This window comes from Pristis pectinata, chromosome 9 (genome assembly GCF_009764475.1).
Source record: "Pristis pectinata isolate sPriPec2 chromosome 9, sPriPec2.1.pri, whole genome shotgun sequence".
Lineage (NCBI taxonomy): Eukaryota > Metazoa > Chordata > Chondrichthyes > Rhinopristiformes > Pristidae > Pristis > Pristis pectinata.
The window spans coordinates 6,663,357-6,680,156 of NC_067413.1; positions in this window are offsets into that span (position 1 = coordinate 6,663,357).

Below are 16,800 nucleotides of genomic sequence, written 5' to 3' on the forward strand. Positions count from 1 at the left end.
ATTTTTACCCGCTTTTGATTTTAAATGTTCCTCTTACCTGTCACAGAAATGGAAAAGCTGCAGAACCATGACAGAAGGCCAGTGGGTGTGGGACCATTGCAACGCATCTCACAGGGTCAGCAAAGACTTGATGGGCCAAAGGGTCCCACTAATGCTGTAATTCTGTGCTCCTCTTCCAGTCCCCATTGTTCACATCAAGTATTTTGGATGATGGGAATCTGAGATACAACAGAGAACATAGAACAGAACAGAGAACACAGCTTTCACGTTCTTAAAAAGATTGCAGCATACTGAAATACTACTGCCGCAGTGCTAATTATGGATAAGTATTAGTTTTTTAAATGGTTTGACTTTAAAATTGGTTTTAACTATGACCTAACATAGAACACAGAACAGGAACAGGCCTTTCGGCCCATGATGTCTATGCTGAACGTGATGCCGAGTTAAAATCTGATGCACATGATCCATATCCCTCCATTCGCTGCATATTCATGTGTCTGTCTAAGATTAGATTTCTTTATTAGTCAAATGTACATCGGAACACACAGTGAAATGCATCTTTTGCATAGAGTGTTCTGGGGACAGCCCGCAAGTGTCGCCACGCTTCCGGCGCCAACATAGCATGCCCACAGCTCCTAACCTGTACGTCTTTGGAATGTGGGAGGAAACCGGAGCACCCGGAGGAAACCCACGCAAACACGGAGAGAACGTACAAACTCCTTACAGGCAGCGGCCGGAATTGAACCCAGGTCGCTGGCGCTGTAATAACGTTACGCTAACCGCTACACTACTGCGCCTGCCTAACAGCCTCTTAAACACCACTATCGTATCTGCTTGCACCACCACCCCTGGCAGCCCGTTCCAGGGACCCACCACTGTCTGTGTAAAAAACTTACACATCTCCTTTAAACTACCCCCCCCCCCCCCTCCTTTCACCTACTGTGTTCTCTAGTAGCTGACATTTCTACCCTGGAGGGAGAACAGAGTGGTCAAGTTACTGGACTAATTTCCTGAGAGATGGACCATTAAACCTGGAGACACAAGTTCAAATCCCCCCACAGGAGCTGGGGAAATTAAATTTAAATGATTTATTGAAAGACAAATATACATACATACAAAAGTGGGGTGGCACGGTAGCGTAGCGGTTAGCGTAACACTATTACAGCACCAGCGATTGGGGTTCAATTCCCGCCGCTGTCTGTATGGAGCTTGAACGTTCTGCTCGTGTCTGCATGGGTTTCCTCCAAGTGCTCCAGTTTCCTCCCACATTCCAAAGACGCACAGGTTCACAAGATCACAAGACAAGGGAGCAGAAGCAGGCCATTCGGCCCATTGAGTCTGCTCCAAGGAAAGGGAAATAGAAGTGAGAAATGGGGAATGGGGGAAGAAAAAAAAAACTATTCTAATCCCAATTTCTGGCCTTATCCCCATATCCCTTGATTTCCTGACTATTTAGATATCTATCGATCTCCTCCTTGAACGCCCCCACTGATCTGGCCTCCACTGCTGTACGTGGCAAGGAGTTCCACAAATTCACCACCCTCTGGCTAAAGAAATTTTTCCTCATCTCTGTTTTGAAACTGTACCCTCTAATTCTAAGATTGTGCCCTCTAGTCCTGGACTCACCCACCAAGGGAAACAGCCTAGCCACATCTACTCTGTCCTTTCCTATCAATATTTTAAATGTCGCTATGAGGTCCCCTCTCATTCTTCTGTACTCCAGTGAGTACAGTCCAAGAGCCGACAAACGATCCTCATAGGTAAGCCCTTTCATTCCTGGAATCATCCTTGTAAATCTCCTCTGAACCCTCTCCAACGTCAGCACATCCTTCCTAAGATGTGGGGCCTAAAACTGCGCACAATATTCCAAATGAGGCTTCACTAGTGCCCCGTAGAGCCTCATCAACTCTCCCTTACTTTTATACACTATACCTCTCGAAATGAATGCCAACATAGCATTCGCTTTCTTTACCACCGATCCGACCTGGTGGTTATCCTTTAAGGTATCCTGCACGAGTACCCCCAAGTCCCTTTGTACTTCCGTACTTTGAATTTTCTCTCCTTCCAGATAATAATCTGCCCGCTTATTTCTGCTTCCAAAGTATACAACAGCACATTTCTCTACATTGAATCTCATCTGCCATTTCCTTGCCCATTCTCCTAAACTGTCTAGGTCCCTCTGCAACCTTCCTATCTCCTCAATACTCCCCACTCCTCCCCCTATCTTGGTGTCATCCGCAAACTTAGCCACGAAACCATTTATTCCATCATCCAAATCGTTAATGTACAAGGTAAAAAGGAGCGGCCCCAACACCGACCCCTGCGGCACACCACTAGTAACCGGTAACCAACCAGAATGAGATCCTTTTATTTCCACTCTTTGCTTCCTGTCAACCAGCCAATGCTCCACCCATTCTGTCATCCTACCCGTAATTCCATGACCTCTCATCTTATTAATCAGTCTCTTGTGAGGCACCTTATCAAAGGCCTTTTGAAAGTCTAAATACACAACATCTACCGCCTCTCCCTTATCCACCCTACTTGTGATTTCTTCAAAAAACTCCAATAGGTTGGTCAGGCAGGATCTTCCCTTCACAAAACCATGTTGGCTAGGACCTATCTTGCCTTGCGCCTCTAGGTATTACGTAACCCCATCCTTGAGGATAGATTCCAATAACTTTCCCACCACTGACGTCAGACTAATAGGTCTGTAATTTCCTTTATGCTGCCTCCCACCTTTCTTATACAACAGAACTACATTTGTGACCCTCCAGTCCTCCAGAACCACGCCGGAATCTATTGATTTCTGGAAAATTATCGCCAATGCCTCCGCTATCTCTAAAGCCACCTCCTTCAGAACCCAGGGATGCACCTCATCCAGTCCGGGAGACTTATCAGTCTTTAGCCCATTTAGTTTTCCTAGCACCTTCTCCCTAGTAATCTTAACTGAACTCAATTCCATTTCGTGAGACTCCTGACTAACCGGCACATTGCTGATGTCCTCCACGGTGAAGACCGATGCAAAATATTCATTCAATTCCTCTGCCATCTCTCTATCGTCCATTATAATAGCTCCTGCACCATTATCAATTGGTCCTATATCAACCCGTGTCTCTCTTTTACACCTTATGTATTTAAAAAAACTCTTAGTATCCTTTCGAATGTTATCCGCCAACTTCCTTTCATAATTCATCTTTTCTTTCCTAATGACCTTCTTAGTTTCTCTCTGCAGGTTTTTGAAAGCTTCCCAGTCTTCTGTTTTCCCATTAATTTTTGCTTCTTTGTACACCGCCCCTTTTGCTTTTATTTTAGCCTTCACCTCTCTTGTTATCCACATTTGTGCCTTTTTTCCATTCAAAACCTTTTTTCTTGGAATATATTTATCCTGCAATTTCCTTATTTCCTGTAGAAATTCCTTCCATTTCTCCTCTGCCGTCCCTCCAGCCAGCTTACTCTTCCAATCAATTAGGGCCAACTCCTCTCTCATACCATTGTTAGTCAGTTAACGTGGGTGTAATTGGGCGGCGCGGGCTCGTTGGGCCGGAAGGGCCTGTTACCGTGCTGTATAAATAAAGTTTTAATGTTTTACAAAAGTGTCAAGGAGCAGGAGCAGGCCACTCGGCCCTTCAAGCCTGTTCCACCATTCAATATGATGATGGATGATCTGATTGTAACTTCAGCCCCAACTACCCAGAGGAACCCTTCACCCACCACTTATCTCCATCATTAAAAAATATTGAAACACTCTGCTTCCACCAGCCTTTGAGGGAAGATACTTCCAGAGAGTCACAAGCCTCTGAGAGAAAGCATTTAGCCTCATCTATGTCTGAAAGAGATGACTCCTAGTTGTTAACCAGAGATCCCCAGTGTTAGACTCCCTCTCAGGAGGAAACACCTTCTCCACATCCATCCTGTCAAGATCCCTCAGTATCTGTAAGCATAGCATCAATTATGGTAAGTAGGAAACCGCCAGATAGTTGTTAAAACCCATTTAGCTCACCAATGTCCATCAAGAAAGCAGTTGCTACCTTTACTTGGTCTGGCCTGTTTGTGACAACAGACCCACAAGTCAATGACCAGCTCTTTTGTTTTGCTGACATTGTTGTTTTGACACCATGTCACTAGGCTCTCTACCTCCTTCCTGTGCTCTGTCTTGTCATTGTTTGAGATCCGGCCCACTACAGTGGTATCGCCTGTAAACTTGTAGATGGAGTTAGAGCAGAATCTGGCCACGCAGTCGTGAGTGTATAGGGTGTAAAGTAGGGGGGCTGAGGACACAGCCTTGTGGGGCACCAGAGTAGAGGATAATTGTGGTGGATGTGTTGCTGCCTGTCCTTACTGATTGTGGTCTGTTGGTCAGGGAGTTGCTGAGTCCTAGATCTAGGAGTTTGGAGATGAGTTTGGTTGGAATTATGGTATTGAAGGTGGAGCTGTAGTCAATAAATAGGGGTCTGACATGGGTGCCTTTGTTATCCACTTGCTCCAGAGATGAGTGTAAGGCCAGGGAGATGGCGTCATCTTACATGACCCCTTCCCCTGTAATGTAACCACCCAGGACCTGAATTTTCTTCTTCTATTCCTTCTTCTTCGATAACCCTCCAGGATCAAGGATGATTTGTTTCCACTCTGGTTCTGTGGGTTTTTGTGATTTGATATGGCCCATGTGGGAATCGCAGGCTCTTCCACACAGAAGGTGTGGCCTAGGAGGTGCCTGATGGGGTTGTTGGGCGGGGAGTATGTGAGTAGTCCACTCCTTCCACTGCTTACCCAGGGCTTCTCTGTGTTCCTGATGCATGGCCTCAAGGTCCTCAATATCATCTTGAATGCTCGTTCTCCACTTTGGTCATGGATAAGGGGTTCCTGGGCGATTAGTGGGGATATTGCATTTCTTCAAGGAGACTTTAAGCACATCCTTGAATCTTTTCCTCTGTCTGGCTGGTAACCTCTCTCCTTGGCAGAGCTTGGAATAGAGCTTCGGAATACAGTTCTGATCCATTTGTGTCAAAGTGCAGTGTTCCAAGTGGCCTGTAAAAATGTCCTCACTGTCAACATCTGTGCACAACTATATTCTAATGTAAAGGAAGTAACTTGTTTGTCGTTAAAAAATCAAATGCAGATTTTATGTGAAGCAGAGAATGGGTTTAGCTTGCTCAATGAGGCAGAGAAATTCTAGAGGGGTATTCAATGTAGTTTTTTGTTGTGCTGTTTGATATATTGGTGATTGTGCAAATAAATAGACCTTTGCATGTCAAAGTCTGACCTTTGAATTGCATGAATCGCTTCTGGAAATCGCACAGATCTGTGCTATGAATGTTAAGTCAGAAGTGTCTGGACTATTCATTTCTTGAAACAGCTGGCTAAGTCTTCACCACAAGGTAGAGAAAACCTGCTCTACTGCAGGATTCAGAATAAAGGATACAATCACTGAAATCTTAGTAAGTGGCTTTTTTTTATCCGCTATGTGATTTTGATTGAGCCTTGCTGGCAGGAAGTTTAACTTTGTGTAATATTTATTAGTGGTTTTAATAAAAATGAGAAGTACATTTCAGATATATACTATGGAGAATTTACCTTTTACAAACAGGTTGAAATATTTCACCTTCATGGAGCACACCAATGGAGAGAGATGACTAGAAGAAACTTATAAATTAAAAATTTGGTACAGTGAAAAATTTTGTTTGGCATGTCATCCATACAGATCATTGCATCACATTGGTAGATTGAGGTAGTACAAGGGAAAAGCAATAACAGAATGCAGAATACAGTTACAGAGAAAGTGCAGTGCAGGCAGACAGGAAGATGCAAGGCCGTGATGAGGTAGATTGTGAGGTCAGGTGTCCACCATATCGTACAAGAGGTCCATTCAATAGTCTTATAACAGTGGCATAGAAGCTGTCCTTGAGCCTGGTGGTATGTGCTTTCAGGCTTTTGTATCTTCTCCTGATGGGAGGGGGGAGAAGAGAGAATGTCCAGGGTGGGTGGGGTCTTTGAATATGGTTTACTGAGGCAGCGAGAAGTGTAGACAGAGTCCTTGGATGTCTAAGGATTATCCGTAGACCCAGCTATTTCAGTAATCATATTCCTGCACACACTCAGTTCTGTTGAATTGACTAATTTGTGTCACATTATTGTTCAATGATCATTTATTTTCTTAGTTCGCTTAACATTAGAAGAGGGCAAATTAACTGCCTACCCTGTCCTGACCTTACACAGATCTTCTACCTCCTTCACTTCCCCACCCTTCAGCCTTAAACAAGCTCAGTGACGGAGCATCCACACACCTTTGGGTACAGAATTCCACTCGCTCTTCTGAAGAAATGTCTTCCTATCTCAATCTTAAATGACACATGACCGCACTTCAGATGTACACCTGGCACCGGAAGAGTGGCGACACTTGCGGGCTGCCCCCAGCACATTCTCAGTAACGCAAAAAGACGCATTTCACTGTGTGTATCATAGAACAGTACAGCACATGCAGTGCAGTGACAGTGCAGGCATGGTAGTGTAGCGGTTAGCGTAACACTTTACAGCGCCAGCGACCCGGGTTCAATTCCTGCCGCTGTCTCTAAGGAGTTTGTACGTTCTCCCCATGTCTGCATGGGTTTCCTCCGGGTGCTCCGGTTTCCTCCCACATTCCAAAGACGTACCAGTTAGGAAGTTGTGGGCACGCTATGTTGGCGCCGGAAGCGTGGCGACACTTGCGGGCTGCCCCCAGAACACTCTACGCAAAAGATGTATTTCACTGTGTGTTTCAATGTATGTGTGACTAATAAAGATATCATATCATATCACAGAACAGGCCCTTCAGCCCATAATGTTATGCCAACATAGCTATTCCCTCGTACCTACAGAATGCCCATATCCCTCTATTTTCCTCTCATTCATGTGCCCATCCAAGCCCCTCTTAAAAGCCCCCAGTGAGTTTGCCTCCACCACCCTATCAGGCAACGCATTCCAGGCATCCACCACTCTCTCAGTAAAAAAATGTACCCTTCACGTTTCGATATACACGTAACTAATTAATAAATAAATATCTTACAGCATTGGCAGTGGTGATCTGGGCTGCTGCACAAAGCCTTGTGGTGTTTCTTTTATTACATGGTACATCCTGGAAAAAAAAGTGGAATATGTTTACTAGGAAGAGCTTATGGAATATCTGCAAAAAATTCCAGAGGTTATTGGAGATGTGAATGGGGAATCAGAATTCAGTACTTCAGGTCTTCCAACCATTCCTGGACTGAAGGGAGATCTATGAAGAGGAACGGAACAAAGTGACGTAGGTGGCCTGGTACAGATAGACATACCTAACACACATACAGACACTCACACACAGACACATACACCCACACACATTAATTTGGTTTAATAACCTCTTGGGCAGCACCTTATCAGAGGCCTGGAAGTCCAAGTACATCACAGTAACTGGTTAGCTTGTATTCATTTTGTTATCAGAATCAGAATTATTATCACTGACTTAGATGACATGAAATTTATTGTTCTGTGGTAGCAGTGTAGTGCAAAGGCATAAAATTATTATAAATTGCAAAAATAAATAATAGTACAAAAAGAAGAAATAACGAGGTAGTGTTCATGGGTTCATGGACCGTTCGGAAATCTGATGGCAGAGGGGAAGAAGCTGTTCCTGAATCGTTGAGTGTGGGTCTTCAGGCTCCTGTACCTCCTCCCCGATGGTAGTAACAAGAAGAGGGCATGTCCCAGGTGGTGAGGGTCCTTAGTGATGGATCAAAAAAATTCCAGTAGTTTTGTCAAGGTGGGGTCAATCAGAGACTGTTAAGGATAGTCTTGGAGGCAGACAGCACAGCTGAGGTATTAAACAAGTGCTCTACATCTGTCTCCTCTCAGGAATAAGGTGCTGCAGGAGTATTAGCAAATGAAGATGTAATTAGGAATCTGGAAGGACTAACGTTTGATAAAGAGGAGGTAGTAGAAAGGCAAGCAACTCTTAAAGTGAATAAGTTGCCTGGTCCAGATGGGATGCATCCTAAGTTGCAGAGGGGGGGTCAGGGACACAATTGCAGACCCTGACAAGTGCAGACCCTGGCCAGAATCTTTTAGGCATCTGTAGATTGGTGACTGAGGACTGGAAGTTCCGAATATTATAACCTTGTTTAAAAAGGGTGCAGGGATAAATCTAGGAACTATGCATCAGTCCTCAGAGACACTGTAATTGTGACTGTCCTCAAAAAAGACCATTCCAATTGCGATAATTACAGAGGAGTCTCCCTGCTGTCTGCCACAGGGAAAGTCATTACCACGGTCTTCCTCAAACATCTCCCAGTGACCAAAGGGCTCCTCCCCAAATCACAGTCCCGATTCCATCAATGTGCAAGGTATAGAGGACACATAAATCCTAAACTGTATTCAGAATACATTTAGCCAGTGTGTAACAAGACCAACAAGAGAGATGGGGGCAATTCTGGGTTTAGTTTTAGGATAAGAAGATAAGCAGTGGACGCAGTGCCACAGGGAAAGTATTTTTGTGGTGGCGATCATAATTCAGTTAGATTTAGGATAGGTATGGAAAGAGACAAGGATAAATAGGGCCAAAGGTTTTAAATTGGGGTAAGGCGACTTTTACTAGACTGAAGAGTGGTTCAGGAAAAGTAGGTTGGAAGTTATTGAGCCATGGAGTTGTACAGCACAGTAAAGGGACATTTGACCCACCACATCCATGCCAACCTTTTTGACTTTCTGCACTAATCCCATTTGCCTGCATTAGAACCTTACCTTCTACGCCTTGCCGACTTCAGTGTCTGTCTAAATGCCTCTTAAATGTAGGAATTGTATTTGGTTCCACCTCTGGCAGCACGTTCCAGATATCAACCAGCCTCTGTCTAAAAAAATTACCCCTCGGACCCCTTTAAAATTCGTTCCTTTCACCTCAAACCTATACCCTCTTGTCTTTGATACACCTTCCATGGGGAAAAAAGATTTGGACTATCGACTCCATCTGTGCCTCTCATACACTTCCATCAGGTCTTCACTCAGCCTCCTTCGCTCAAGGGACTTCAAGAGGCTCAAAGGACTTGCTTGTTGCTCCAGATTCCAGCATCTGCAGAATCTTGTGTCTCCATCTTACGGTAAGTGAGAACGGCCCGTCGATCTCACAGGTCCTCACCATTCTCAGCTAGGTGCCAGGGTCTGGACAGCAACCATCCCCAGAATCTGTAAAGTTGTGGTCCATCTGAACATCCATGGAAGGCAAAGCTGGGATGGGTGTGCAGAGCCTTGGCAGAACCCTTGTCCTTGGACGGCACAGTGGTGCTGCTGGTAGAGCAGCTCCTGCGATCCAGGTTCAATCCTGACCTCTGGTGCTGTCAGTGTGGATTTTACATGTTCTCTGAGACCATACGGGTTTCTTCCAGGTACTCTGGTTCCCTCCCACATCCCTAATATGTGCGGGTTGGTAGGTTCGTTGACCACTGTAAATTTCCCCTAGAGTGTCAGTTAGTGGTAGAATATGGGGTGAGTTGATGGGAATGTGGGGAGAATAAAATGGGTTAGCATACGATTAGTGTGAAAATGGGTGCTTGATGCCTGGCAGAGATGTGATGGGCCGAAGGGCCTGTTTCTGTGCGGTATGACCCTATAAGATCAAAGTAGTTGTGGATTTTTAACAGTTGACATTCATAGACATTTAAAAACTATTAAAACTGAGGGGTTGAATACATAATTAAATTATAAAAATTACATTAAAAACAAGTGAAGTAAAGCACCGCAGCATTTAGACATTGAAAAGAAGCATTAAAAGAAAGCAAAATAATTTTAGAAAGGCTTTCTAATCTGCAAACCTAGAACCCAGTTTAATTAAAAACAATGGGATTTTGGATTTTGCTTTGGGATAAATCTGGAAAGTCCTAGCAAGGTCAAGTCATCCCACTGGACTCAATGGGGAGTGCAGGATAGAACATTGCGGCAGATTCACGTACAGGTAAATCTGGGAGTTGCTTCCATCTGAGGGGTTGAAGGCCTGTGGTTCCCCTTCAGAAATATCAACCACAGCCAGGAAATTCAGCTAATCACTTCCACTTCATTTATTATATACCTTGTTGAAATAATGTGTGGGGTGCCAGTAAAATAAATCACCTGCCAAAGGGTAAAATTTTGACAAAAATTAAAGCAGATTAAAATAAAGAAAAGTGTGAAAGAAAGAAACAAATATTAAATGTTTAAGACCAAAATCTTAAAAGAAAAACTAATGAGATACTTTAAACCATTTTTAAACCATACATCCAATTCTTTAACCAACATTTGACTGTCTCCTCCAACATCTCCAACTTAGACTAAGTGGCTGCTTTTGTTCCTTCAAGTGTGTTAAGTTTTCCAATGTTACATAAATACAAGTCTTGTTCTTTTGTTACTACTCCAAAATCTTGTAAAGATTTTACTAGCATTATAACCCACTTCAATAAGTACAATAAAAACAGAATTTTTTCATTCATTGAGAATGTTACATGTTACATAAGGAAATTAGGGGCATTTTAAAATTGTTGGTAAGATTGGGAGTAATGGATTGTGGGAAGAATATTTGGTCAAGTTTATCGTCAAATTATCACCCTTAAAAAACATTTGTTCATAGTCATTGCTGCCCTTGGGAACTTGAAGAGCATTAAGTGGTTGCTGTGTTTACTAATCCGCCTCAGGGATTAAACTTCAAAAGCACTTTTTTTTACCTGAATGGCACTTCAGAATTCTCTGAGGAACATTTTTGTTTTTATAAGTCTTAATGGAGTCCTTTCCAAAGATTTTGTGGGAGGTATGGATTGAACAGTTCTTAGAGGAGTTCTGGAGCTCAGGGAATCTCATTAAATAGTTTTGTTTATTAACCCCCATCCTTGGGTGGACAACAACCATACAGCCAGGAATATTGTGAGAATTTATATTGATTTTCAGAGTTAATTTTAAACTGGGCAAATAGCATTCCACACTCAGATCCTGGTGGTAGCGAGCTACCTGCTGCCTGTCCTCAAGACCTGCAGTGACTTTATACTATACTTCAGCCACAAAGTCTGCTTCAACATGATATTATCGTCGTCATGTTACAGGGCCCGGACAAGGCTTGCTCACAAGGCTTTGACACCCAGTTGAGCCTTGCAGCCAATCTCCAACCTGGCTTAACTAGCTGTCAAAATTGTTTCATTTTGTCATATTGTCATACAGCACAGAAACAGACCCTTTGGCCCATCTGGTCCATGCCAACCAAGCTGTTCCATCCAAGCTAGTCCCATTTGCCAGCACTTGGCCCATAACCTTCTAAAGCTTTCCTATCTGTGTACTTGTCTAACAGTCTTTTAGAAGTTGCTATTGTACCTGCCCTAACTGCTTCCTCTGGCAGCTCGTTCCACATACACACCATCCTCTGTGTAAAAAAGTTGTCGTTCAAGTTCCTATTAAGTCTTTCCCCTCTCACCTTAAACCTATGCCCTCTCGTTCTTGATTCCCCAACCCTGGTAAAATAGTATCCCTGTGCATTCACCCTATCTATGCTCCTTATGATTTTATATACTTCTACAGTGTATTTTGGGCACCCCGGTCAAAATTTCTGTTACTGTGAATAGCTAAGCGAGTAAAAGATGACCTGATTTCCAAAAGGCATTAAAGTTAAAGATGACACATTTCTTTAATATTTTAAGCAAGATTACTCTTTAATTTCCATCTTTTACAGTTTCAAAATAACAAAAAAGGAAAAGGGCCCGAAGCAAAAGTTTGGGCACCCTGCATGGTTTTCTCCAAACATACCTTTGCTCATTGCGGCCAAAATGTTCTATTTTAACTTCATCAGTCCACAGGACTTGCTTCCAAAATGCATCAGGCTTGTTTAGATGTTCGTTTGCAAACTTCTGATGCTGAATTTTGTGGTGAGGACGCAGGAAAGTTTGGAGAAAAAAGGGTGCAGAATTTCATGAAAAGAACACCTCTCCAACTGTTAAGCATGGGGGTGGATCGATCATGTTCTGGAACATGTTGCAGCCAGTGGCACAGGGAACATTTCACTGGTAGAGGGAAGAATGAATTCAATTAAATACCAGCGAATTCTGGAAGCAAACATCACACCATCTGTAAAAAAGCTGAAGGTGAAAAGAGGATGGCTTCTACAACAGGATAATGATTCTAAACACACCTCAAAATCCACAATGGATTACCTCAAGAGGCACAAGCTGAAGGTTTTGCCATGGCCCTCACAGTCCCCCGACCTAAACATCATCGAAAATCTGTGGATAGACCGCAAAAGAGCAGTGCATGCAAGACAACCCAAGAATCTCACAGAACTAGAAGCCGTTTGCAAGGAAGAATGGGCGAAAATCCCCCAAACAAGAATTGAAAGACTCTTAGCTGGCTACAGAAAGCATTTACAAGCTGTGATACTTGCCAAAGGGGCTGTTACTAAGTACTGACAATGCAGGGTGCCCAAACCTTTGCTTCGGGCTCATTTCCTTTTTTGTTATTTTGAAACTGTAAAAGATGGAAATTAAAAAGTAATCTTGCTTAAAATATTAAAGAAATGTGTCATCTTTAACTTTATGCCTTTTGGAAATCGGGTCATCTTTTACTCACTTAGCTATTCACAGTAACAGAAATTTTGACCAGGGGTGCCCAAACTTTTGCATGCCACTGTTTAAGATCACCCCTCAGTCTCCCACACTCCAAGGAAAAAAGTCCTAGCCTGTCCGACCTCTCCCTGTAACTCAGGCCCTTGAGTCCTGGCATCAAATAATCTGAATGTCTGTGAACAGCTTTGACATTCAAATGTTCTATAGTTACAAAAATTTAATCACATCAATAAAATTCTAAAATCATTTCAAAATTTAAAGTCAAAAACCCAACTAAATACATTTAACTCAACTCAATTAAAAAAAACATACCTGAAACTTAACTCTCTCCTCTGCTGTTCCTCCCCATCAGAATAAATGCAGCCATTGAACCTGTGCCACATCTAACCTGGCCCATGTTCAGCAAAGGTTCATGCTCCACTGCCTAAATCCATGAGGAAATTCAGAACTTCTGTGTTTACACACACTAGCATTAGAGTCAAGCTTCTTGACAGTTACGGAAGTAAATGCAGGCCAACAATTCGGTTCTACGGTAGCAACTAAGACATCTTTCATTATGTAAAAAAACAAACAGGGAAAAAGATTTACCTGGCCTGATGCTCATGTTCCACTTGTGACTGTAATTTCCAAAACAAGACTGTGTGAGGTAACATTTCCCTAGGGCTGATCTAATCCCCAGATGTAATTTTGGCAAACAATTTGCAGAAATCTTGTGGAAGGGGAAATAAAACAGAAAGGAAGATCTGCCTTGTTATGGAGATAAACACAGAAGTGCTGAGAACAGATTCAGATTTCTGGCATATGCTGATTTGAGTTTTATTTGCTTTGTTTATGCTCAGTAGTTATTGATGACTGCAATGAATTCTGCCATTCAGTGATTTCAATAGTAAATCAAAATAATGACTGTGGCAAGACCTGTGACATCTTCTCAATTGAAAGTATTTTAGCTTAAAATCCCTTATTTGGGGGAATTCCCTGTTTAATAAAGTGACTGTTGAGGTAGTTTAAGGTATTTATAGATATTTATTTATTAGTCACATGTACATTGAAACACACAGTGAAATGCGTCTTTTTACGTTACTGAGAATGTGCTGGGGGCAGCCCACAAGTGTCGCCACTCTTCCGGCGCCAAAATAGCATGCCCACAGCTCCTAACCTGCATATCTTTGGAATTTGGGAGGAAACTGGAGCACCCAGAGGAAACCCACAGAGACGCAGGGAGAACGTACAAATTCCTCACAGACGGTGGCCGGAATTGAACCTGGGTCGCTGGCGCTGTAATAGCGTTACGCTAACCGCTACACTACCATGCCGCCCATAGTTGGTGCATTAATTGTGTTCTTCCACAGTTCCCAAATTCTGGAAGGTTGGCAACAGATTGGAAAACCATGAATATAATGTCCTTATCAAGAAAGGAGGGAGTCAGAATGCAGGAAACTATAGGCCAGTTAGTCTAATTGTCATTGGGAAAATGTTGGAATCCATTTTAAAAGTAGTTGAAGCAAGATATTTAGAAAAACATAATGGAATCAAGAAGACTTATCATGGCTTTGTGAAAGAGAAATTGTGTTTGACATCCTCACATTCTCTGAGGATATAATGAGCTGTGTCAATAAAGGGGAACCAGTAGATGTAATGTACTTAGATTTCCTGGAGTCATTCTGTAAGATATCCCATGCAAATGGTAAGAGCTCATGGCATTGACCCAGTGGGTTGTAGCCAAACTTGTTGATGATACAAAGTAGGTGAGGAAACATGTTGGTGGGACGTTTGTTAGGAGTTTGAGGAGATTCGGTATGTCACCAAAGACTCTTAAAAATTTCTATAGATGTACTGTGGAGAGCATTCTGACTGGTTGCATCACAGCCTGGTATGGAGGCTCCAACGTATTGGGTAGAAAGAGGCTGCAGAGGGTTGTAGACTCAGCCAGCTCCATCATGGGCACAATCCTCCCCACCATCAAGGACATCTTTAAGAGGTGGTGCCTCAAGAAGGCGGCATCCATCACGAAGGACCCTCACCATCTGGGATATGCCCTCTTCTCATTACTACCATTGGGGAGGAGGTACAGGAGCCTGAACACCCACACTCAACAATTCAGGAAGAGCTTCTTCTCCTCTGCCATTAGATTTCTGAACAGTCCATGAACCCATGAACACTACCTCGTTATTCCTTTTTTTTTCACTATTTATTTGTGTAATTTATAGTAATTTTTAATGTCTTTGCACTGTACTGCTGCCACAAAACAACAAATTTCATGTCATACAAGTCAGTAATAATAAACCTGATTCTGAGGCAAAGAGCCTGCAAAGGGATTATAGATAGATTAGCTGAGCAGGGGAAAAGTTGCCAGATTGAATAGAATTGCAAGGTTAAATACTTTGGTCAGAAGAACAGAAAAGCAGAGGCTACAAAATGCTGTGATACGGAGGGAGCTGGGTGTCTGTGTAAATAAAGTTAACATACAGGTGCAGCAGGTAGTTAGGAACAAATGGAAAGGCTTTATTGGTCCTCATTGGCTGATCCGCTGAGTATTTCCAGCATTTTCTGTTTTTATTTTAAATTTCCAGCATCAACAGGTTTTTTGATATTCACTTATTGCAAAGAGGGCAGAGTATAAAAGTGGGGAGAGTCTTGCTGCCATTGTGGAGGGTTCTGGTAATGCACACCTGAAGTATTGGAAACACGTTTGGTCTCTTTAATAAAGCAGGGACATATTTGTATTGGAGGTAGTTCAGAGAAGGTTCACCAGGTTAATTCCTGGGATTAAGGCATTGGCATATGAAGGAAGGTTAAACCGGTGTTGGCCCCTACCTTGGTCAGCTAACATAGGTTAGGTGAATGACCACACAAATCCTAATTAATTCAAACTACTTAAAACTTTATTGTATCAACTTATTATATCAAATGCAAATACCCATGTAATTCCTGAATTCTATTGTTCCTTTTCGACCAATACTGACCCAAACTACATCATTTACACCAAGATAGGGGATCTCCCATTGGCCAAACGACTGATCCTTCTTCTCCATGCCCCAGGCATGGGGGTCTTCCTTGCAATGTTGGTCTCCCCTGAGTTCTCGCTGCTGTACCTCCAAAAACCTTCATTATTGTTCTTTCCCCTTATCATGCTCAACCAGCTCCATCAGGGGCACAACCTTCACTGTCATTGAGGACATCTTCAAGAGGCGGTGCCTCTAGAAGGTGGCATCCATCACTAAGGACCCTCACCACCCTCTTCATGTTACTACCATCGGGGAGGAGGTAACAGGAGCCTGAAGACCCACACTCATCATTTCAAGAACAGCTTCTTCCCATCTGCCATCAGATTTCTGAATGGTCCATGAACCCATGAACACTACCTCGTTATTCCTCTTTTGCACTATTTAGTTTTGTAACTTCTATAAAATTTTTATGTCTTGCACTGTACTGCTGCTGCAAAACAACAAATTTAATGACATATGTCAGTGATAATAAACCTGATTCTGATACAGTTCTGCACCATTCTATTTTGATTCTGTTGGCTGTGCTTCATCAGGCCATCCTGTGTCCACCCCTCATTGGCTCTGTCCTTTGCTCTTTCTGCTGAATCAGGCCACTTCACACTAATTACAGCCAGTTCAAGTCAGGCTCTGGCCTCAGCCACTCCAGCTCACAGACACAGACTACTTCTGCCTCATCAAAGAGCATCCCACAAATAACTTCTTATTTGGAAATGATCTCCAATTAGCAAAATATCGGTAGGGCCTTTGTTATATCTACTTCCAAGTACTTCAATCCAGAAAGAGGTAATTAAGAAAACGACAGCCTCCACTTCTTCTGCCACCTGGCGAGACCTAAGACATTTGGTTGGTCTACTCTTTTGCTGTCCTTGACTTGTTCTAAGCCAATACTGATTTGGCCCATACATATTGGAGTTTAAGAGGATGAGATGTGATCTTATAGAACTATAGAGATTTGCAAGGGATTTTGCAAGGTGGCCACTAAATGATGTTTCCCCTCATAGGGAATCCAGAACTTGAGATCATAGTTTCAGAATAAGGGCTTGTCCACTTAAGGTGGAAATGAGGAGTTTCTTCCCTCAGGTCGTGAATTTTTGGAATTCTTTGGTCCAGAGAGCAGTGGAAGCTGAATGTTAAAACTGGGACAGGCAGATTTTTGGTCTTTTATGGGGAACAGACGGGAAAACAGAGCTGACACCAAGATCGGGTCAGCCATAACCTTACTG